This window comes from Triturus cristatus, chromosome 9 (assembly GCF_964204655.1).
Source record: "Triturus cristatus chromosome 9, aTriCri1.1, whole genome shotgun sequence".
Lineage (NCBI taxonomy): Eukaryota > Metazoa > Chordata > Amphibia > Caudata > Salamandridae > Triturus > Triturus cristatus.
Window position 1 is genome coordinate 1105363043 of NC_140592.1, and position 25400 is coordinate 1105388442.

The window sequence follows — 25400 nt, forward strand, 5'->3', positions numbered from 1 at the left end:
TGCATTGGGGTAAGGAACTGTTTTCAATTTGAAGGGTCCCTGAGGTGGCGGGCTAGCGCAATCCTGTTGAGTGGGTTTTGCTTGGGGTTTGGGTGGTTGCCGGATCAGGTCATGAAGGGTTTGTATGTCAACTTTTATTTGTTGTAGGGAAAGTAGGATCTCGTCTAGTCTGGGGTCTGATGTGGGGCTTGTTATCTTGAAGGTTTGGTCTGTGGATAAGTGAGGAGGTGTAATGGCTTGTGTGGTGTCCCAGGGTATGACATGTGTTGGTTCAAAGGGCGGTGCTCCCATGGGGAGTGGAGGGGTGGAGAATAGGGTGTCCGAATCTATGTGTTGCATTGTTGAGGGGTGGAAATCACTGGGAAGGGGTATAGTGGGGTGGGTGTGTGATGCACCCGCACACACCCGCCCTTCTGAGTGCAGAAGGGCGGGTGTGTGTGGGGAGGCTGTGGATGGGGTGAAAGGGGTGAGAGGTGGGGTGGGTGTAGTGGAGATAGTAGTGGAGCTATGGGGGGAGTCGGTATAGTGCAGATGTCCGTTATTCAGAGGGGTCATAGTGGGACCAGTGGTGGGTGTATTTGTATAATGGGATACCGAGGGAGAGTGTCCAGGGGGGAGAGAGAATCGGTGGGGGGGCGCTCGTAGGATTGAGAGCGCTGGTTTGGGGTCTTGTAACCTTCGCTTTGATGATTGGGAAGATATTGTCTAATATATTAAGATTATGGTCTGATGCCTGAATGAGTATGATCCTGTTATGGTAAATGGTGAATGTGGCAGTAGCGTTGTAGAACGGAGAGGGAATGATAGATAGTGTGATGCCGTGTGCAGTTTTCCTAGTGGATGCTGTTAAGAATAGGGTAAGAAAGGCTTTCCGCCATTGTGCTCTCCTCTTGGTGTAGAATATAATGTCATTCGTTATGTGTCCTGTGCTATTTGAGAAGTAAGGGTCAGAGATTGGAATTTCTGGGTGTGCTTTTAGGAGATTATGTTTGAATCATTTGGCCGCCTTTTTGGAGAGGGTAGGAGGGTATTTGATGGAGTAGGTGTGTTGGCCCTTGGGTTCCATAATGTGAGTTTTAAGTTTGCAAGGGGGGTGAGAGGGACAAAAGCGAGTGCAAGTGGTAGGGGATCTCTTTGGTGAGTAAAAGAGATAAAGGTCTCAGTCTTTATAACGACATCGCATTAAGGGAGTAGTGGTCAGGATATTTATTATAATACGGCCTTACGCGCCTTACGTGAATATAGGATCTGGGGACTGACTGGTCATTGATTGTGCTCTGGTGTGTATGACTAAAATATAAGACATTCCAATATGGCCGTTTTCTTGTCTCGCGAGGGAGTGAATAGTCCCATTACTCTTTCCATGCCTCCAGTCTAACTAGGCCAATTCCTCTGTAAATGCATACAAACTTCGTCAAGGCCTCTTTCTGTTTTTGTGGGGGGTGGATCTGGCTCGGTCCTTTGAATCTGGTTATGCTGTGATTGTTAGTCCTCTGTCTTTGTCCATGTGGATGGGTTAGATGGGTAGTCCTTCATTTGTTTTGCTTAACCCAATTGCCATTTTGCATCTAGCCTGTTCGGGCATATCATGATGTGACTTGCAGTGTTTAGTATATGTCCCTGCCGCCACTGAGTAGCTGGGGAAAAATGCGAGGGCTTAATCCCTATGTATGGTCTCTGAACACCTAGCAAAAGAGACTATCTTTGTTGAGCATGGGGCTGCCCGACTAAACAAATAAATAAGCCCGCTCCCCGTTACTGCATCAAGCTGAATGTGCCTATGAACCTGCTCAGGGATTTGCACATCACGATCGTGCTGGGGGGGGGGGGGGGGGGGCGGGGGGGGGGGGAAAGAGCCAGGGGGCGCATGAGCCCGTGTATGCCCCTCATTGTTGCAACAGAAGTGGAAAAAGGGAGAAGTGCTGATGACAGAAACGCCATGGCTGGGAGACAAATGGCTTGCGATTCCACTTTCAAGGATATTTGGGACATTCTTTGATTGGAAACATATCCCACTTTGTGAATGTATTTTAATGTCAATAACACATATTTAACCTTAAATAAACATGTGTATCTATTGGTTAAATTAAATATCGTAATAACTGTAACCAGTTAGTGAAATGGGAAACTAATACTAAAAATTGGGATATTTTGCTCTTTCTGCCACACCTCTCACTCCGCCCACTGACCCAATCCATTGGCTATTCCCGCCCTCTGATTCTCCTCCCACAGTTTCCCTACTTTTCCCCCCCCCCCACTTCGACCACTGCCTGGCACTAACAAGCATTAGAGACAACTGTGGGCTTTTACCACTGGGTCTCTTAGAGAATGACACCTCAGGTCCATACACGGGGGCTAAACACAGCACGTTTCTGGGTTCTCTGCACAACATGTTTGCTATTTGACGCCAGACTTCTGCAGCTCGTGTTGAGGAAATTAAACATCCCCTTGTGCTTGTATAAAACATAGCTGCCAAGTGTCATTGGCACCATGTCGTGTCCATTCGTAGCTTTTATGCAACAACACTTTGCATGCTGGAATGTTTAACCCCTTACTTAGATGGTCATAGCACAACTCCCAGAATGCAAGGTGCTGTTGGCCTAAAATCCAGGCCTAGCTGGCGGTGTCACACGTGATTATAGAGCCATTTGGAGGCAATGGTGAATCTGTAATTTAGCAGGCGTGTCTATACCCTTAGTAAATTGTAAATACCGCCAGTGTTGACACACTGAGGTCTCTGTTTGTTATGAAGTAAGGCCCAGTCTGGTGGTTCAGTTCAGTCCTTGTGAGGGAAGCTGCTGGACTTATTTTTACCATGCACTTTGAAAGTATTTTCACCTTGATGCAAGAAGAAAGTTGGATTGTTTTACAAAACATGCTTGATTTTTGTATATTGCTGGACTGGTGATTGCTTTATTTTGCACTTTGAAAGTATTTGCACTTTTTCTTTTGCTTTACCAACTACAGTTTGTATAGTGTCATCAGGTACTTGCTGATATGGTTTGTTTTTATTCTACATGCAGTGTTATTTATGGTGTTGCTTGCACTTGTCTGTAATACAAGTACCTTAAATCTTGTATTTAGCAGTGTTTACACTACAGAAATGATACATTAAAACAGACAAACATCTGCATCAATGTTCTAAAGCATCCAAACAGTTTTCTTCCTCTGCCTGCCTGTTTTGCAGTGCTTACTAATAAAGACATTATGATTGAAATTGCTTCCTCAGTTCAGGTTATTATCATGCACAACCCTTGACAGTCGCTAGTGTGTGGCATGCAGATAATTCATCAGTCTATTTCTCTTGACTTTCGCAGGATACTGAGTTATAGCTTGTTTACTTCTCATGTATATTGTCAGTCGAGTTTTTATGGAATTGCAGGTTTGGGTTGGTCTTTCAAAGTTTCAAGGTATTGTCAATTCTATTTCAGACCCTTCATAGTTGTTCTTTGTTCTTCAGCCATAGGCAGTTCCTGAGACAATAGGATCACTCCTTGGCATTGTTCCGATTGCTGCCTCAGTTAAATAATCTGCTTTTGACAGTATTGTTACAAATGGCATAGTTGTATGTTAAGAGTGTTTCCCACTTTCTCATTAGAACTTGGAGAAAGACAATATAGAGGCATTTCATTAAAATGTTGGAGGTTTCATATCAAAATATGCTAGATTTCTGGGTGGTAGGGCAAAGTGCTAGATGGTGGGCAGCGCTGCCGGGGGAGGGGGCCCCCTCCATGTGCTTTGCAGGGGGGGGGGCCTCAAGTTTTGTTACGCCATTGCCAGGAATGGTTGCTCTCAGAAGGCTACGCCGTCTCTCCCCAGCAGAGCTTGACCTCACTCTCTCCATTCCCTTCCTGTCTGAACATTCTTTCCTCAGAAGTCATTGCTCGCCCTCTTTCCCCCAAAACACTTGCCAACAAACCTTTTGCTCTCATCCCTTTTCCTACTTTTGCCCCCTCTCTCCTCAGCTCCACCTGCTCTCTCGCTCCACCTGCCTGCTTTGTTCTCAGTATTGCCTTCTTTTATCCCCTCCTTCTTTGCCCCTTTCTTCTCAGCAGTATCCTCTTTCTAGCCTGTCCCTTCTCCTCGCTCTGAAGTTCTGCTCTGCTTTGTAAAAACAGTGTTTCACTTTCCCTGGTGAGACTGACCACAGTCACAGCCAAATCATGGTGCAGTGTATGCACAAGATGAAAGTTATATTGCTGTAGTGAGAAATTGGGTTGTTGATTGAGGGAGGAGGGTGTAAGCCCTTCAGAAGCAACAGTCACAATCCCTGTCAGGGTTAACCTTAAATTTTATTAATTTAATATGAGCCTAACCCTCTGATAGCTTGGCACAAAAGCCACCAGGCTTAAATTAGAGGCAATTTGTAAAGTATTAATGCAGCACACAAATAGTTATATTTGAAAACACAACGCAAAAAAATTCCACACCAATTTAGAAAAGTAGTAACATTTTATAAATTATTTGACACTAAAAGGCCAAAAATCAAATTGGTAGAACCGGAGACGTGCAGTTTAAAAGATTTAAGGTAGGTATTGCACCTTAAAGCACAAGGGGCCACCCGTGGCCATCTAGTTGTCAAGACCTGGGCAAATTCACAAGTACAAGCTGACTACCATGATAAGGGGACCAGGACATAACCCAGTATTCTCCTTTCCCCAAATCGGTACATAGAGCACCGGAATATTTCATGTATTCCCTTTCAGTGCATTACTAATTTTAGAAAATGTATGTCAAAATTGTCCCTCAAATGCACTTTTAGATTTCATTGTGTTTCAAAACTTTCTCTTTTCTCTGTGAAGTGGGGCTCCTATCAAAACCTTACCTGGGGAAGGCTGGCTGGCTGAAATTCAGATCAGGTATTAAATCAGGCTTTCACGAGTGTCAGGTGTGGGCGGAGCATATTGAGAATTAAGTGGAGCCGGTGGGTGTGGCATCCTAAAAAAGACAATTGGAGCACCTGCACTTAATATTTTACAAATTAAGCACTGGATTCCCCCCCCCCCCCCACACAACCTGCAGCTGACCCAAGCCTTTTGGACGAAGCCCTTACCTTGTACCCCGCCTTATCTTTAAGTGTGCAGATCATCAAGTAGACATAGGCAGACCAACCGTCCGTAAATTTCACGGACAGTCTGTAATTTCGGCCGTCTGTCCGTTGTCCGTGAAGGATTCTTTAACGGACGCCATTTGTCCGTAATTTTAACCGGGCACCGGTCGCACCACCCTAAAGCCGGCACAGCGCCTTCCACCCACCTCTCTTCTTGACTCCGATGCTGTTGAGGTCGGGTGTAACAGACTGATGCAGTACCAAAGCTCAGATACCGAGCAGCATTGGAGAGGCACAGCGGGATGGCAACCCTCACACCTTCTGCCCTTGATGAGCTGCTAAGAGGTGCTTGAAGGTGACTGAGAGGGAGGGGCTGCAGCTTCGGGAGCAGGGGCATCTATTCAAATGCAAACAGCCCTGAATGCGTCATGTCTCTGCAATTTAGAGGGGCCTCACACATTCCCTTTCTTCCCAGGGCCCCAAACATCCTAGAACCGGCCCTGATTACCCCGAGGCAGCACGGTGGTTCTCTTCACAGAGCTTAATTACTGTCACTAAATTGTAAGCAAACCTCGGTTCTTCAAACATGCAGTCTATAATGTAATAAAATAAAGAAATGGCACAATCGCACCCACACTGATTAACAAAGTATGGAGGACAATCAGGTCTCTTGGAGTATCTCCTTTAAGTACTGTACATCACAGTGGGGGATGGCAAAACTAACATTTTGAAAAGAGAGCCTGTCTTCTCGTTGTAATGTCCAGGAGGGGGTGAGGAGCCCTACCCCACCCTGGAAGAGACTAAGATGATACTAGAATACTGCATGCCCACCCTGGTGGATCCTGTTCCCCCTCATGTGATGGCTCCTGCCCCCCCCCCCCATGTGGTGGCTCCTGTCCCCCCACCTGTGATGGCTACCGTGCTCCCTGTGGTGGATCCCGTCTCCGCCCCGGGTGGCTTCCGTCCCAGTCCTGGAATGGCTCCTGCAGCGAGGGTGAAGTTCTTGATGGGCCTCTTCTCAAAAAGGCTCGGCTCAAATTTAATATGAAAAGGTGGGCGAGTGATTAAGTGAAGGGATGGGTGGATGAATTAGTGAAAGGGTGAATGGATGAATGAAAAATTGAATAGATGGATAATGAGAGAGGATGGATGGATTGATGAGTGAATGGAAGGATTGATGGATGAGAGAAAAGGTAAATAGCTGGATGTATGGCTGGAATGGTAACTGGATGAGTTATAGGGTGGATGGATGAGTGAAAGGACGGATGAGTGAAAAGGTGGATGATGAGTGAGTGGGTGGATGGATGAGTGAAATGATGGATGGATTGATGAATTGATACGTGCAAGGGTGAATGATGGACGGATGAGTGAAATGGTGGATGTAAGGATGGATGAGTGAAAGGGAGGGTAGATGGACAAAAGGATGAATAGATCAGTGAAGGAGTGAAAGGATAAATGGATGAGAGAAAGGATGGATGAGTGATAGTGTCAATGGATGGATTCATGAGTAGATGGGTGGGTGGGTGGTTGGAAGGAAGGATGGCTAAGTGAAAGGGTCGATGGAGAGAGAAAGGGAGGATGGATGGATGGCTGAAAGGGTGGATGGGTGGAAGGATGAGTGACTGGGATGGATGAGTAAGTGAAAGGATAGCTGGATGGGTGAAAGGGTAAATGACTGGATGGATGAGTGAATGGATGGATGGGTAGAAGAGTGGATGGATGAGTGTACAGATGGATAGGGTGAAAGTGTGGATGGATGGATAATGGATAGTTGAGTGAAAGGATGGATGAAGGGATGGATGAGTGAAATGATAGATGGAAGGATACATGATGGATAGGTTTGCAAATGGTTGAATATGTTCGGATATGGCTGGGCTTACTTATATACTATTGTGCGACCTCCTCTGATGTGTCTGTAAAGCTTACCTATTGTCCTGAAGTTTTGTCCTGAAGTTTTGTCCTGAATGTTGACCTCCTGTCCTGAATTTGTGTCCTGAATTTTGACCGTTTGTCCTGAATTTTTACACTCACCGTCCTGAACTTGCACCAATGCCAGTGTGTCACCCTAAGTAGACAGCAGCATTCCTGCACCCTGACGTGCTCTGGAGATGCTGTCTGCCGAAGGACAGCACGGCACGGGTCCCTTTGCCTCGGTTTCTCATGCCGAAGGTGGGCTGCATACGGTTAACTACCTCCACCTCACACTGCAGCTTCATGATGCTTCAGGTCACACAGCGCTGCTGTCAGACTAATCCCGCCATTCACTCAACTGCACAAAACTCGAGAAAGAGGCGAGCCTCAGCCAATCAGAAAGTCAACCCTAGGCTCTCCCGTCCCAGCATGCAGCGCGAGGCGGCAATTCCGGCAGAAGCTGGATCTGGTGGGTTTTGTTTGGAACTACAGAAACCATGGAAGATTAGAGGCTAATCATCCTGCAGGCAACCTGTTCTTAAAGCGTTTTTCGGCCCAAGTAACGGTCATTCCCCCTCCCCCCCCCCGACTAAATGCAGTATTTACACAGTGCAATTCGAAGCGAGAAAACCCGTTTTGCGTTATAAATCAATTTAACGTCGCTCAATTGAATACTACGGTTATTTTCAAAAAGAAAAGCTGACAGTCTTTTATACGGTTACATCTGTGGGCAAAACTCAGCCTGTTACATTGCATGGAATCCGTAGTTTTTCTGGACCCTTTCTAGGTTGAGTTGAGTAAGTGCATCATTGAATCGGCATCTGTCCGGATAACACCACGGCCGTTTCTATAGTTTGGTGTTAGAAGAGCAGTCAGTAACTTGCACCACTCACCTAGTTTCTAGTAAGGCAGGTTTGACAGTCTTGTTGTGTTCCTCAGTTGCAGGTAAACAAACCATCGCCCCGTGGGAGAATGAGCGGTGCTGGGATGCTGGCGCTGGCGCTCGCAACCCTTCTTAAACATGGCCTCAACCGTACCTGTGGGCTTTGGATTTGCTAAGGGTAGTTAGGAGATATCCAATAAGCGACCGTAAAATAACAGTGACGTCAGTTGCTTGGAAAACTCTAGTAGTGCAGTTCTGGTCTGTACCTTCGCTGGGCGCAGTGGTGTGCGCCTGTAATCCTAGCTACTTGGGAGGCTGAGGCTGCCGGATCGCTTGAGTCCAGGAGTTCTGGGCTGCTGTGTGCTATGCCGATCGGGTGTCCACACTAAGTTCGGCATCGATATGGTGATTCTGTGGAAGCTCAGAATAACCAGGTCGCCTAAAGAGGGGTGAATCGGCCCAGGTCGGAAACGGAGCAGGTCAAAACCCCCGTGCTGATCAGTAGTGGGATCGCGCCTGTGAATAGCCACTGTAAACCAGCCTGGGCAACACAGTGAGACGCAGTCTTTTTTTCTCTTTTTAAAGGTGTACAAAAATCACTTTAAGCTTTTGAATCTTTTTAATTCCATATTTAAATTGAATCTTTTTAATGTTTTTTTATCCTGGGCAACAAGACGTACTCTTTTTTTTTTTTTTTTTTTTTAGTTCATAGGAAAAATACTGATACAGCTGAGTTTTTATTCTAATTATGTTATGAGAAAATAGTTACCGGATCGAGCCATTATATTACCTGTATATTGTTTTCTCAGTAATACCTTTCCATCCTATAACAAGACATGACAGAAATTTGGAAAACAAACGTGGGATTTACAATTTTGCCTCATACCGTAAGGATGTGTACTCAGCAGCGATGATGCCACCTTCTCCCCCGTCTCTGCGGTCACCAGCTGAAACGCAATAAATCAGCCCTCAGGGGCCTTGGGGACCGGACCTGCTGCAATTTTGGGCCAGGCAGGAAGGGCACCGAGCTTTATTAATTCCTTTGATATCGCATGTGCAAAGAATGGAAAAAAATAATAAATTGTATTTAACAGTAAAAATTAAAGATATGCCGCTTTTAAGCACTGTAAATAACACGTTTTTCTTACCCAGTTCTTGTTACCCTATTTATCGAACTAATTAAGTATAGTACCATAAATTATGCTGTTTACTGCGCCTTGGCAACATTGTGGTATTTTGCGCTATGTAAGGAAGGAAGATGAGCTTGCCTTGTAAGTACGTTGGAAAAAATTGTTTAAAACCATAACATTTTAGAGTATAAAAAAAATTATAAAATATTCATCATAACTAACAAATCATTTCAGACGAACCATATAATTGCAATATAAACATTCCTTATAAAACCAATTAATTCCAACGTTATTACCTAAAATCAATGGACTGCTTATCCCATAACCGCTCATTTATTGCAATTTAAAAAGCTTAGGGGCCTATTAGCAAGAAATTGCGTTATTTATCGCAAAACGCACTTAGCGCGTTCATTTTTATCGCTGCATATCGCTGGATATTTTAGCGGGGAAAACATGCTATTAGCAACGTTTTTCTCCATTGTGCTAAAATATCCAGTGATAGCGGCGAAATGCGTGAATATCGCTGGAAATCCAGCGATATTCACGCATTAACGCCAATGGGGACTTAACCTGAAGATTCACCTCCCATTGGATAAACAGGTAAGTCATGTTTTTAGCAGGCGTTAGAATATAGCGATAATCGCGCTTAGCGTGATTTTTTTATTGCTTTGCCTGCCTTGCTAATAGGCGATAGCTGTGTTAGCGACTGCTTTCAGTCGCTAACAGTTTGGGTACGCCCACTTTGCATGTCATTAGCGATAAATATCGCTGACATGCAAAGCGGGCCCCAAAACGATCGCTATCGCCTAAAAGCTGTCGCTAACTGCTGTTAGCGACAGCTTGCTGATAGGGCGATAGAAATATCGCCGCTAAAGCGGCGATATGGCCCTTGCTAATATGCCCCTTAGTGCCTTCGTGCAATGTCTCATTCAACATGTACTGTACCCAGGGCTTTAAGTGGGCCATGTCTCACCGGTGCTGAGCACTGGCAGTGTTTTTAAAGGGGGCCTCGAGCCGGGTCTCTATCGGGCACTGTTTTGTGCCCTGGCACAGGCGATCCATTTTTTTTTCCCGACTGCAGTGACAGCAGGCACATCGATATGCGCGTTCTCACAGTGCTCACTTCTCACTTGTGGAGCAGTTACGGCATGACGTCATGCCAGGTGAGCATTGTTGCAGAAGGGAAATCCTTTAAAGAGTCATTTTCTCTCTCAGTTTCCCTTCTCTTTTTGAAACGCAGGAGCAGCAACATCGTCGTGGTGTCACCAGGGCTTTCAGCGGAGGCTTTTTCAATATTATATACAACAAGCCAATAGTTGCTGCTTATTTATCTTATGCAACCAACAACCATTGACACAGCCAATAGTCCTGACTTGTTCTAGTATGATGATACTTGTTATATCATATATCAGGATGCAATGACAGGAACTGCAAAATACAAGTCGGGCGGCACACTATGCTAAGCACAGATGTTTACCCTGTGTGTTTTAGAGCCACGCCCTTAATTACATAGGCCACGCCCCTTGGAGAGACCCCCCAGTTTTTTCTTCCCCCTTAAAGCCATGCATGTACCTAAGTGTGACCGTACTATGAGCAACAACCAGTATCAATTAAGGCCAACGGTCTAACGTGCAGTGTGCCTAACTACAATTTTTTGAGTAAAAGTAGATACAGGGGGATAGCAATTTTATCCTAGAAACACACTCTTGTTACTGATTTTGTGAACATCCTTCAAACACTTCGTAATCCTAGGTGCTGACAGTACATGGTCCCTAGTGCATCAGTAACAATAACAATAAAAACAAGCATTTGCAATGCAATAGGTCTCGCATTATTAAAGTTTGAGCTATTGGCATTGCTAATAATAATGCAACACCAATAGCTCAAACATTCAGTAATGCGAGACTTATTGCATTGCAAATGCTTGTTATAAGCAGGCATGTGGGATGTAGAATTCCATGAGAAGAATAATGGAAGGGAATAGGGCCGGCCTCCCCCGTGAAAGGTGGAGGAGGGTGAGAGAAATATGCGGCTGGATGTTAAGGGATCAAGAGTGAAAACTGAGGGGAGATTATGATTAAATGAGATGCCGAGCTCTTATCTTTCAAACTGCCTGCATGAAAGCTAGTACCGTGGAGCTGCTGTTTGACTGTGATACAGATCAGGGTATCAGAAATATGCCCACTACCACAGATAGAGTAATTTCACAGTTACACGCACATACATTCATCATACACTAGGGCCCATTTCACTAACATACGCTCCAATACTCTACCAGCAGCAAACCTGTGGGAAGAAAACTCCTAAAGCACCCTGCATCTATATCTAGGCGATAGGACCAGTTTAGTGGTTGCCTAACATAATATAAACAATCTATAAACAATATCAAAAAGTATTCAATAAACGACAAGAAAAGAAACAACCAACACCATGTTTAAAAGTTATATTGCTTTATCTAAAATTAGTCAGAGTAAAATCAGAATAAATCATTTCTCATAGTTACCTATTCTAACTAGTGTCAGAACGGGTCAGGACCAGTCTCTCAGAAAAGTCTTTTCAGGATAAGGTCCTCAGCATCAGTCCTCAGCAACGCAAGTTCACGCAGCAAGGCGACGAAAGAAAAAATGTGGGGAGAGCCCTCCCTAAGCTAACATTTTATAATGCAAAATACAATGAAAACCCACATGAATTCAACAAGTAAAATTGTAGCACTGAGCAGAACGAGAAGGAAGGGATGTAACTTTGCAACATCTTGAAATCTCCGCTTAGGAAAAGTCATAATACGCAAGCCTCGGAACAGGAACCAAAGATTAGAAACTATTAAAGTTCATTTCCCTCGGCAAACCGGCTTTAGCACAGAGTTCTTTCTGAGGCTCTTTGTTTACCAAGGACAAATCATTTCTTTTGGAGATCCTCCAAACTTGCTGATGTCCTCCCGGAAATTTCCATATAAGGACTACGGTCAGTTGTCTGTAACCGAATTCCAGCAGGGGTCTCCCTTGTCACATCACAGATTTCGCCTGCACCAGAGCTCAGCCAGGCTTCAAATTATTCTCAGTTATTTTCATGAAGGCCTCCATAGGCCACAATAGACCATCTTTAATTAAAGAGACAAAATAAAGATTACTACATCATAATGATTAAACAGTGTTAACCCCACTAACACCCTTATGTGTATGCATTTATCTAGCTTTGCGACATATAGAGCATTAATTCAGACAGCGTTTTGTGCTCAAAATAAATAGCACACAGCCACGTTTAAACATGAAAACTTGCACGTTATTGTAAATACAAAAACAGCACACGCATGCTAACCCTCGTGTAACCTTCTCTTGTGTTAGGACAAACAGGTTGATTAGTGAAACACACTTGCACAAGACAAATAATTAGTTGTTAATTATTAATAAATTAATAAAACGCATAGACATGCCAGAGCTTCAAAAGCCCCAGAATTTTCTAACAGAAAACTCTGCTCCAGCAATCCCCCCTTTGGTGATTTTATCACCAAATAAACCCCAAAAAAAAAATTAGTGAAAATTTAGTCCCATTTTAGGAGAAATCAGAAATGTCTTTTCCCCTTACACAACATTAAACACCAGTCACTCTTTCATCATCTCTCTTAGTCTCTAAATAAACACTCTCCCTTAATTCTTCTAATTCAATCTCTTCTGGTTCTCTTTTCGAATTATTCGAATTCTTATTTTTCTTTTCATTTTTCAATTTCTCTTTCCCTCTCCTGTTTTTACAACACACACACACTAATCTCAGTATCAGCAAAGCAACAATTATACAAGACAAAGGAAACAATATTCTACCTATAATAGTACTACCTATTTTTGCAATAAAATCCTTAACAGCTATCATCTTATTAGCTAGTTTAGTCCATAAACTCCCAGTTTCAAGTGGTACTAAATCTTCATGCAAATCAGTAATATTTTTGATATAGACCTTCAGGTCTTTACTTTCATCAGGAATGTAAGTGCAACAATGTTGAACTTTCAAAATTCCACAAACTCCACCCTCCTTAGCCAAAAGAATATCAAGGGCAAGTCGATTTTGCATAGACATGGCACGTACGGCACTTAACTCCGTATTTACCAAAAGAAATCCTCCTGCGGTATTTGTCGATAAACGATCAACCACTGTGGACAATTTCCGAATTCCATAAGCATTTAAAGAAATTCCCACTGCTGGAATCAAAACCCAAAAAATATCACCCACAATTTCAGACCAAGTTTCTCTCTTAAAACGTTTTAATAGGTTAATATCTTCTACATCACTTATTTTATCTGTATGAAAAATCTTAGGAAAAACCAAACCCACATAACATGTGCCATACCAATGGTCAGGCAACTTGTAATAAGCCTTGTTCCCACACACATAGTACACTCCTGGAAAAATAGTATCTTCTCCACCTCTGAAACCCCAACCAGTCGCAACGAAGTATATATCATGGCACTCACTAGTCCCCACAAAATACGTATCATATTGGGATCTCCTTCTGGTAATGCATAGTTTACCCTTCTGCGGTGCATCTAGAGCCAAAGTTGGACTAGCCCCATTTCTCAACTCTTTTCCCATTTCAATGTCCCAAATTGTCTCACTCACTTCATATTTCCCTGCTTTCTCATGCATGTTCACTCTCCTTTCCTCTACCATATCCAGGAAAGCTTTCTCCTCTTCTTTCAAACTGCAAGTTAAATTGTTCTTAAAAATGTAATCTAATGTTAGTCCTTTTTCTTCAATAAAAATCTCACCAAAAGTGTTAGCTTCTTTAGCTGGATTCAGCTCTTTGTTCATTGGCAAGTGCCCAAAAATACTATCTCTGTTAGACATGTTATAATCTATTTTCCCTAACAAATAGAAAACACTACTTAAAATACTACAAGAAATACCATATGTAGCTGGTAAATGATGATAAGTAACACCCTCTGAAACGGATGCAGGTAACTGCATGCAGACATAGCAATCCCTCACTTCCATTGTCTTCACATATTCATATAACAGTCTAGAAAAAACATTACTAGAAAAATTGTTAATTGACCTATCTTTGTGTATGTAACTATTTCTAATTGGAATTTCTTTTTGTGAATTCTTCTCTATATTAGTCATATTTTCTGTGTCCATCCCAAATTCAACCTTAAAAGTAACTAATAAAACTAAAACACCCCATAGAAGCATTAATATTCCAGTACAACAGCAGCACATCTTGCACCACCTTCTAAAGAAGGCACATCTATTTTGATTATTCTCTATGTTAGCCATTCTGCTTTAATTTCTACTACTCCACTACTGTAATTAGAACTTTTCAAATCTCCAACGTTTGTTCCAAACTCTTCAGCTTCTTCAAAGATCCTTCTGTTCACTTAGTCCAAGTGAATCCTTCTTTTACTCAGTTTGGATACTCATCATTTTTCACTCCAATTTCTTCAACATCAAATTGTATCAGATCTCCAACGTCGGAATCCTCAGTATCTGACTCTTCTCTGATGTCAGTCAAGAGTACTTTCAGAATTTCACCAGTATTTTCCTCAACCACTTCTCTCAAGACCACTTCCGGATTATCTTGAGTCACTGTTTCTTCTTTTCCTTCTTCAGACAGTGTCACATAAGACCATTCCGGTGATCTGTACTTTTGGTTGGGTCTTTTAACTCTTTTTATTTCTACTGGTTCTTTTGTTCTCTTTGATTCTTCTTCTTCAGCCTTTGAAGATTGACTGGATACCTCATTCACTTGTTCAGCTTCCGATGTATTTGCTTTTATTATCCTGTATCTCAGTCTTTTCACTCTGTTGTTAGGCCAACGATCTCCTTTCACAACCTTTTTCAGCTTTTCTTTAACACTCCTTTCTCCAATCGAAGTTCTCTTTCTCAGAACTCGACCTTCTGTTTGTTCATTCTCATCATCCGATTCTGTTTCAATTGCCTTTTGCTTTCGTTTCTTAGCAGTTTTCTTTTCTTTCACAGATTCTTTCACCACTATTTGAGACTTCCCTACTTCTGTCCCTCCTCGGGTCTCCGACACGCAATCTTCTTGCTGTCTATTTGTCCCTTTACCTAGCTCCTCATCAATGTTCCCTACACCTCCTCGGGGGTCTTCCGCAATCTGTCCCTCTCTATCTTCTTCTGACCCTGTTTCTTCAAGAATAATCTCAAGTGGCTCTTCAATCTCCTCCTCTTCTGATTCAGGAGTAGTCTCAATGTGTTTTCTCTTTTCTTTTCTTTTTCCTCCACTGCTATTCGAAACTTCAGGCTCTTTCACAGAATCAGAATCTGATCTTCCTTCTGATACTCGCAGTGAATCTCTTGAAGCTTTCTCTGCTTCTTTTCTCACTGATTCTGTATCTTCAGGATCTTCACCATCACTGGAATCTGACTCTTCATAATACTCTTCACCAGTCCCCTCTCTCGGACTTGGAATTCTCAGAGTATGACTTGCATGTACCCAGTGTCTTACTCCAGCACACTTTACTGCAGTCGTTGTAGTCAGAATAACTTGTCTTGGCCTTCCCCACCTTGGAATCAAGCAATTTCTTCTTCTGTGCACCTTAATCCTTACCCAGTCACCTGGACTCAGATCATGGGCTTGCTTCTTCTCAAGTGTGGTAGCTTCTTCTCCAACCTGGTGAAACACAGAATGAACTGCGTCAGCCAGGCCTTTACAGTAATCCAAAATCATGTCATCAGTTATTGTCATCAATTTATTCACAGGCACGAATGCATGGCGCATCGCACGTCCCATAATAATTTCATGCGGACTCAATCCTGTAGTTCTGTCTGGAGTAGATCTCATAGTCATCAAGACTAGAGGCAGAACATCTGGCCATTTCATGCCAGTGGCTAAGCACATTTTTCCAATTCTGTTTTTGATTGTGCCATTAATCTGCTCAACCACACCAGAAGCCTCTGGTCGGTATGCACAATGTAGCTTCTGCTGTATTTTTAATGCTTCACAAATCAAACCAATGAGTTCATTTTGAAAGTGTCTACCTCTGTCAGATTCAACTGTGACTGGAAACCCAAACCTAGGAATCAACTCCCTCAACAGTAATTTTGCCACTGTTAATCCATCATTCCTCCTTGTCGGGTAAGCTTCCACCCACCTTGAAAACAAACAGACTACCACTAGGACATACCTCAGTCTGTTCACTTGGGGCATTTCAATGAAATCAATTTGCATCCTTGTGAAAGGACCTCCTTCTCTGCCAATTGTCCCTAAACTCACCACTGTCTTTTTCCCAGTGTTAAACTGCTGACAAATTAAACACCTTTGACAGATGCTTTCCGCAATTGTCCTAAACTTTGCATTGTACCAGGTCTGTTTAAAGGACCTAATCATCGCGTCCCTCCCCAGATGTCCCTGGCCATGATACATCCTTGCCATTGACGACAAAATTGAGTTTGGCATCACTGGTCTGCCATCTCTGTAGACCCAAACATGGTCTGTTTCCCTTGGAGCACATCCTGCCTTAACCCATTCTCGTTTCTCTTCTTCTCCTGCCTCATCTTGTAACTGTTTCACTTCATCCCACGTTTCTAGGACATTAGTAAACATCACAGAAGGGAAAGACATTTCCTTTTTTTCTCTTTCCCTGTTAATTGATTGGTTCAGTTTCGCACAATACTGTGCCACATCGTTAGCATACCTGTTGCCAACAGTGATAAAATCTTCTCCTGTAACATGTGCTGCACATTTTACAACTGCTAACTCCTTAGGCAGCTGTATCGCCTCAAGCAATTTTCCAATCAGCTCAGCATTCTTTATCGGAGTTCCACCCGATGTCAAGAAACCTCTTTGTAGCCACAGTTGGCCAAAATCATGCACCACTCCAAACCCATACTGACTATCAGTCAACACAGTTGTTCTCAAATCTTTCCCAATCTCACAAGCTCTTGTCAATGCCACTAATTCAGCAACTTGCGCAGATTTTACTCCTTTCAATGGTGATGCTTCCATAACCTCTGAAACTTTGCACACTGCATATGCTGCACAAAGCACACCATTATCATTTCTGAGGCATGATCCATCCACAAACAGCACATGATCATTCTCAGGCAAGGGAACATCCTTGATATCTGGTCTTGGTTTCGTACAGTACTCAAGCACATCCAAACAATCATGATCATCTTCCATCTTTATACCCACATTCTCAATATCCGGCAAAAGTGTCGCTGGATTCACATTCGTACATCTTTCAAGAGTCACATTTGATGCTCCCAGAATCACCTTCTCATACTTAGTCAACCGACTATTTGACATATGCTGAGTTCTGCTTCTTGTCAAAAGAATCGCCACATTGTGAGGTACGAATACCCTTACAGGATACCCCATTATGATCCCCTCACTCTGTTCCAGGCTTCTGCATGTTGCAGCCACAGATTTTAGACAACCTGGTAAACCCACAGCTACAGGGTCAAGTGTCGATGAGAAGTACGCAATAGGCCTTCTCAATTGTCCATGTTTCTGGATTAACACTGAAAGTGCACATCCATTTCTCTCACTGCAGTACAGTTCAAATTCTTTTTCATAGTCTGGCATACCCAGAGCTGGAGCTTCACACATTTTTGTTTTGAGCTCTTCAAATGCTGCCAATTGTTCTGCATCTAGATCCAATTGATCTGTCATGTCACTTTTTGTCAATTTAATCAATTGCTTTGCTATCAGGGAAAAATTAATTATCCACTGACGACAATATCCCACCATACCCAGGAACATTCTCACTTCTCTCTGAGTTTTTGGAGCTTTCATTTCTCTTATTATTTTGATCCTGTCAGTAGTCACTTTTCTCAGACCCTTCTCAATATTATGTCCAAGATAATGCACCTCTTTCTTACAAAACTGCAATTTGGCTGGGGATACCTTTAATCCTCCATCTGCCAGATGATTCAGTAAAGCTATGGTATCCACTTCACAAGCTTCACGTGTCTTTGATGCCACCAGTAGGTCATCAATGTATTGTACCAGCACTGAGCTTTCAGGCATGATCAGACTTTCCAACGATCTTTTCAATAACTGATTGAATATCGAAGGACTCTCCGTATACCCCTGTGGGATACGACACCATGCTAAAATACGCTGGCCAAACCTAAATGCAAAAATTGGCTGGCTGTCATGATGCAATGGAATTGAAAAGAATGCATGACACAAATCAATCACTGTATACCACTCAGCGTCATGTTGAATTTGATACATAATCACCGATGGATTCGGCACGATGGGACAACATGCCACCACATTCTGATTAACCTTTCTCAGGTCCTGCACGATTCTGAACTTGCCATTAGGCTTTTTCAGTCCCATTATCGGTGAATTACACGGGCTACTCAATAGTTCTCTCAGGACTCCTTGCTGAATCATTTTCTCAATTATAGGAGTTATCCCTTCAATTATCTCTGGTGTCATTTTGTACTGAGGAATGTTAGGATATGCAATTCCCTCTTTCACTGCAATTTTCACTGGATCTACATTATTCATCAATCCCACATCCTCTCCTGTAAAATCCCAAACTGCTCTTTTCACTGTGTCTCTCAGCACTTGAGGCAGATCCTCCGGATTAAACACTGGAAATGTACCAATTAATTCATTTTCTCTATTTTCTAGAGTCATGCGGTAGAAAACATCATCATCTGGTGTCTCAAAAGCTATTCCATCTGGTGTACAGAAAATTGTGCAGTTCATCTTGCATAATAAGTCCCTACCTAACAGGTTCACTGGGCTTGTGTCACAGACAATAAATCTGTGCATGTCTGAAAATTTCCCTATCTGTACTTTCACTGGTTCAGTAAGACATGTTCTGATTTGTGTATTGGCTACACCAACTACTTGGATTGCTTCATCCGAGAGAGGAAGATTTCTAACATCTGTTGACCTGACAGTTGATCTTGTCGCACCTGTGTCTACTAAAAAAGTAACACCCTCTTCATTAATTTTCCCATCCACAAATGGTCCTGCCTGGTCTATTTCTAGAGTTGCACCAAGTATGCACTCCTCTTCCTCTCCTCGGCACCGTCAATAATCACCTTCAGACTCACTCCCTTCACTCTTTAACAAGTACTGTTGTACCTTGTTAGTACGTCTTGGTTTGTTTACCTGCTCATCATTGAAGAATCCCGAATCCTGACTGTACTTTTGTACCCCTCTATTCTGCGGTAAAGGTGGTTTTGGCTCTTGACTCTGCTGCTGTCTCACAACTTTCTGCTGTTGTTGCTGCTGGTTATTCCCTTCATTCTGCACCTGTTGATTTAAGGATTTACCCTCATTTAATGGTGGATTAGGACATTCCGACCTCCAATGTCCCAGTTGGCCACAGTTGTGACACGGGAACTTTTTCTTTGCTTCTTCAAGACTTCCCCTTCCTTTTCCTGCAAACCTTGGTCTATTCCCTGTATTATTTCCTGGATTATTTGCCTGTTCCACCAACTGTGCTTCCTGTCTTTCTGCAACTTTCACCTGTGCCCACATTGCTTTTTCTTTCAGCTTTCTTCGTTTTGCTTCAATTTCATCACTGAAATATTTTGCATGTCTCAGAATCTCATCTACTTTCTTACTCTGCCAATCCACTGTGTGTTCGCGAATTCTCTCACTAATTTCAGGTCTAAGACCATATACAAATCTGTATACAAAATGACTCAAATCTTTGTCACCCAGATGTTCATCTCCACTGAATTGTTTAAAAGCCAGTATCAGCCTTTCGTAAAAAGCATGAACTGATTCTTTTGCTTCCTGTTGTGTTCGATCTATTTTAACCCAGTCTGTCTCTTTTGGAGGAACTTTACTCTTCAGGTATACCATCACCTGATCGTACTTCCTCATCACTTCTGGATCTGGTGCCCCTGTTCTCGGATCTCTTGGATATTCCTCACTAGGCCAACTCACAACTATTTTACACTCAGTCCACAAGTCTGCTGGAACAATTATATCAAACAGACTATTCAGGTCAACCCACAGCACTTTTGACAATTTCACAAACCTATCTACCTGCCTATACCACTCGACGGGCTTTTCTCTCAATCGAGGGAAATCATTCGTAAATGATAAAATATCCTGTCTGGTCCATGGAACATGTACATATCCTCCTCCAGGTATTTCTCTCATGGGAAACTGCTCCACTGGTTTCTCCTTTTCTCTCACTGGAAATGCTGAGTAAGTTGTTCTATCTTCAGATTCATCCCTTTTCTTATACCACCTATCCTTCCACTTTTCCACATCACCCCATCTACGCAATAATGCCACCATTTCTTTAATCTGTCCTGTTCTACCAGAATTATTCAAATTCTCTATGTCCTTCTCTGTGAAATCCATCCTGTACGTTTTCTGTAAAGCCTTTACTTTATCAATGTCAACTCCTTGCTCATTTGCTATTGCTCTTAGTCTATCATGAGTATTTCTTGCTCTCCATGTTATGCTTTTGCACATGAACAATAATTCACCATCATGATGACTTTTCAGGATTTCTGTCGGAACCGTTCCTGTCACAAGCTCTTCTAATTCTATACGTAATTTAACCACATCAACAACTTGTGAATCTTTATCCTTTTTCTGAAGAACCTTCATCCAGTCATTTAGGTCATCAACCGTTATTTCCGCAGTTTTTCTCGCTGAAACTATTTTTTTCTGCGGTTCTAAAATTGGCATCCCTAAACTACTAGAATCACTAACATCCATGAATTCACTACCTGTGTCATGTCTTGTTTGTCTCAGGTCATTTCTCCCTGTTCTTTTACCTGAATCTCCTGAAGGACCAGCTGAATTATTTGCAATATATGGAACTACCAGCCCATTTTCACTTGCTCTCTGTCCGTCAAACATAGGAATTACCGGACCTATAGTAACAGGCACTGTAACAGCTTCCATATTCATCGTTAACTCTCTAATTTTCTCAGTCAGTTCTGTTGTTGTCTTTGCTAATTGTCTGGCATTTCTGGCATTTTCCTCTCTGAAAGAACTATTATTTCTTAATTCAGGTGTCATTTTTTCTTTCTCAACTGTATCTCTTATCGGAGAAACAACTGGTGTACTCTCTTCCGATTCTGATCTATATGGAGGTGGTCTCTTGTACATCATATCATTCAAGACCTCATCTTCAAACTCTCCATATCTTCTCCTATCTGTCTCAGAAACCCTTTCTTCTGAAGGAGCCGAAGCTTCAACTGTTCTCATAGGATATAATCCATCTGACATGGTAGCATCTCGCCATCTTTTCATTCGATCCTGATGTGTCTCACGATCATGTCTCCTCCCAAACATATACCTGTACTGACCTCCAGTTCTCTGTCTTTCTCGATTTAATACTTCTTCTTTCCATTCCACTAAAGCCTCGAACTGTGTAGGTCTCGGCTTCGGGTCCAGATGTGCCATCTTTTCCCGTAAATTTCTCAACACGGCCAGATTAAATGAACCATGTTCTGGAAATGCTAGAACACCATCTTCTTTAGTATAGCCAACCCAATTCTGCAACCATATACAGGTATGTAATCCATATTTCGCAACCATAAAAGATGCAGGTGTTTTCGCTGGAGGTAGCAACTCACCCTCTCTTGTCTTAACCTCTTTATCCTTGCTAAACCACTTCTTAACCTTTCCAAAGAACGTCTTTTTCTTTTTCTCTTCTTGATAATACATCTTAGCTTACTCTTATTAAACTCTCTACTTTTTAGGTTGAAAAACTCAATTCTCGCTAACGCACCAGTCCTGGAGCGTCTACGTCACTAAGTAGCTCTTCCAATCCCTGCGCGACTCACACTAATACACCAATCCTAGCGCGAACCCTATTCTGAATCACTATCCAATCAGTGCGCGAACCTTCTGACGTCAGCAGCCGCTGCAGTCTCTGTCTCCTGTCTCTGTCACTCGTCTACCCCTCCTTTACTAAAACTCTCAGTAGACTTCGTGTGTCAAAATTTCTACAAAATTTATTAGTTACAACATAAAAACATCTCCATTGTCTGCTTCGCTAACCACAGAATAGTAAAAAGAGTGTCTATTTCTCAAGAGTCAACAACTTTACATACATCTCATAACTGTTTCCTCTAGGACGTATCCAAAAGAGTCTTACAATCAATAAATGTATATGCATTCACGCACATTCATACGAGAAAAATATAGTACATACACACAGAATCCTGCTTCTCGAGAACAGCACAACCTGTCTCTGTACAGAATTATAACTCACAACAACTAAGCAGCTTACCTCTGCCCAGTTCTGCTAACAAGCTCAGAGAATACCTACTACTCCTCCCGCAATAAGCTTTAACGGCAATCCTTACGGATCCCTGGGACTTAAGACCAGAGTTTCACAGATAACCTTTACTATGATTCACACTCCTTATATACTAGAAATGTCTAATAGTAACATACAACAATGTCACCGATTCCGAACCCAGACAATGTGAACGCGCAACTTCTATTGTTACACGTAATTCCTTACAATCCCGTCTTTCCCGAGAGCAGCATATACACCTTCCTCTGCCCTACTACGGAACTGCTTCCAGCTTCCAAATTCCAGAAGCACTACATATAACTCAACATTATGACTCCAACATATAATATTAGTACATATACCAACAACATCAATAAGCCAATATACAAGCAATCTTATCTTATCTTGATCAAGACAACCATCTAAACCATCCTCTGCTACCAGAGAAATTGATACAGATCAGGGTATCAGAAATATGCCCACTACCACAGATAGAGTAATTTCACAGTTACACGCACATACATTCATCATACACTAGGGCCCATTTCACTAACATACGCTCCAATACTCTACCAGCAGCAAACCTGTGGGAAGAAAACTCCAGAGAAATTGATACAGATCAGGGTATCAGAAATATGCCCACTACCACAGATAGAGTAATTTCACAGTTACACGCACATACATTCATCATACACTAGGGCCCATTTCACTAACATACGCTCCAATACTCTACCAGCAGCAAACCTGTGGGAAGAAAACTCCTAAAGCACCCTGCATCTATATCTAGGCGATAGGACCAGTTTAGTGGTTGCCTAACATAATATAAACAATCTATAAACAATATCAAAAAGTATTCAATAAACGACAAGAAAAGAAACAACCAACACCATGTTTAAAAGTTATATTGCTTTATCTAAAATTAGTCAGAGTAAAATCAGAATAAATCATTTCTCATAGTTACCTATTCTAACTAGTGTCAGAACGGGTCAGGACCAGTCTCTCAGAAAAGTCTTTTCAGGATAAGGTCCTCAGCATCAGTCCTCAGCAACGCAAGTTCACGCAGCAAGGCGACGAAAGAAAAAATGTGGGGAGAGCCCTCCCTAAGCTAACATTTTATAATGCAAAATACAATGAAAACCCACATGAATTCAACAAGTAAAATTGTAGCACTGAGCAGAACGAGAAGGAAGGGATGTAACTTTGCAACATCTTGAAATCTCCGCTTAGGAAAAGTCATAATACGCAAGCCTCGGAACAGGAACCAAAGATTAGAAACTATTAAAGTTCATTTCCCTCGGCAAACCGGCTTTAGCACAGAGTTCTTTCTGAGGCTCTTTGTTTACCAAGGACAAATCATTTCTTTTGGAGATCCTCCAAACTTGCTGATGTCCTCCCGGAAATTTCCATATAAGGACTACGGTCAGTTGTCTGTAACCGAATTCCAGCAGGGGTCTCCCTTGTCACATCACAGATTTCGCCTGCACCAGAGCTCAGCCAGGCTTCCAATTATTTTCAGTTATTTTCATGAAGGCCTCCATAGGCCACAATAGACCATCTTTAATTAAAGAGACAAAATAAAGATTACTACATCATAATGATTAAACAGTGTTAACCCCACTAACACCCTTATGTGTATGCATTTATCTAGCTTTGCGACATATAGAGCATTAATTCAGACAGCGTTTTGTGCTCAAAATAAATAGCACACAGCCACGTTTAAACATGAAAACTTGCACGTTATTGTAAATACAAAAACAGCACACGCATGCTAACCCTCGTGTAACCTTCTCTTGTGTTAGGACAAACAGGTTGATTAGTGAAACACACTTGCACAAGACAAATAATTAGTTGTTAATTATTAATAAATTAATAAAACGCATAGACATGCCAGAGCTTCAAAAGCCCCAGAATTTTCTAACAGAAAACTCTGCTCCAGCAACTGCACTGAATGGAAACAAGTTTAAGCTGTTCGCATTGTAAATGACAATGTCTTTTATTTATATGTTTTCAAAACCAACACATAGATAAAAGGTTTGTCATTTACAATGCCAGTAGCTCAAAGTCTTGCAAATGCGAGACCTATTGCATTGCAAATGCTTTTTTTTTTTTTGCAGGATTATATAGCGCTACCTCAGCCCAAGGGCACTGGAGTGCATGATGCACAGTTATATTACACAAGATTAGGTTTATATTTAAGGAATTCACCCAGAATCAACGGATGTTGAGCCGACACTGGCACTAGAACGCAGTTACCGAATACCTAGTCAGCAGCTCTAACCACTAATGAGATGAGACAGAGACGTGTGGCTAACTTGTTTTAAACCCTCACTTCCCCTCGACTTACCCAGTGCCCAACCAATGGCAGCGAGGAAGGCGGGGCGCAGACGGATTGCGGCACCAGAAGGCAGCAGGGGATGGGCTGAAGCAGAGGGGGAGGAGCTAACTCTACCTCCAATCCTTTTTAGGTCTCGCCTGACCCAGCGCTTGCGCTGGTCTGGCGAGACTTTTTGAGAGGGCTCCAAAAAGTGCTACCAGGCCAGCATAGAGCTACAGTGCATGTGCTCGGGCGTGCGCGCCGCGCTTGACGCGATTACTTTTACTTTCGCGGCCGCACTTTCGCTCTGGAACAAAAGTTTGTCTTCTGCACTGTAGTAGGTAATAGAAAAAGATGCTTCCAAAATATTTTAAACTATGTTACATAGTTCAAACGTATTTAAATTTATGTTCTCATATTTGATCTCGGATCATTTTTTTCCGCACGTGACTCCATAGATTAAAGTATTTTCTCAGATAATACATTCTAAAATAAAATATTGCCATTTCAAGATGTCTGTCCGGTTAGCTATCGCCAATAGTCGTGCTGTATTACTGTCCTATTTTCCTTTCCATGCTCGTTTTGTGGGTACTCGGTGTGGCCTGGGAGAGAAGGGTGGAACATCAGCTGTATCCAGCCGCAGCCTCTCTACCTTAGCAGCATGTATTACTGCAATGGGGACAACTGCAACCAGACTGACAACGCCAAGGTAGGAGACCCTGGAGGCAGGATGCTTCACAGGCTTTCTCTGAACCATGGTTGCTCTACACGATCCACTGGTGGGTTAGTAGGCAGTTGGTGTGGAGAGCTTGGACTGGGTATCGTACACTCAGGGTGATGATATGCTGATCCCGAAAGTCCTTTTCATTTGTTCTAATGCCACACTTATCCACCGCTTCAATAGAGAGGGGAT

General features: G+C 42.5%; 1 long non-coding RNA gene and 1 other non-coding gene across 2 annotated transcripts in view; one reads left to right on the top strand and one right to left on the bottom strand.

Annotated features, from left to right (window-relative positions):
* The window catches only part of LOC146799445 (uncharacterized), a 35353-nt gene extending 27350 nt beyond the window's left edge, over window positions 1-8003 (bottom strand). The window contains exon 1 of the long non-coding RNA XR_014968910.1: window positions 7855-8003. This is a non-coding gene — a long non-coding RNA (uncharacterized LOC146799445). The remainder of the gene's footprint in view (window positions 1-7854) is intronic.
* Window positions 8004-8114: 111 nt separating this feature from the next.
* On the top strand, window positions 8115-8414 carry LOC146799446 (signal recognition particle RNA). The gene has a single exon (XR_014969381.1).
* Window positions 8415-25400: the final 16986 nt, after the last annotated feature.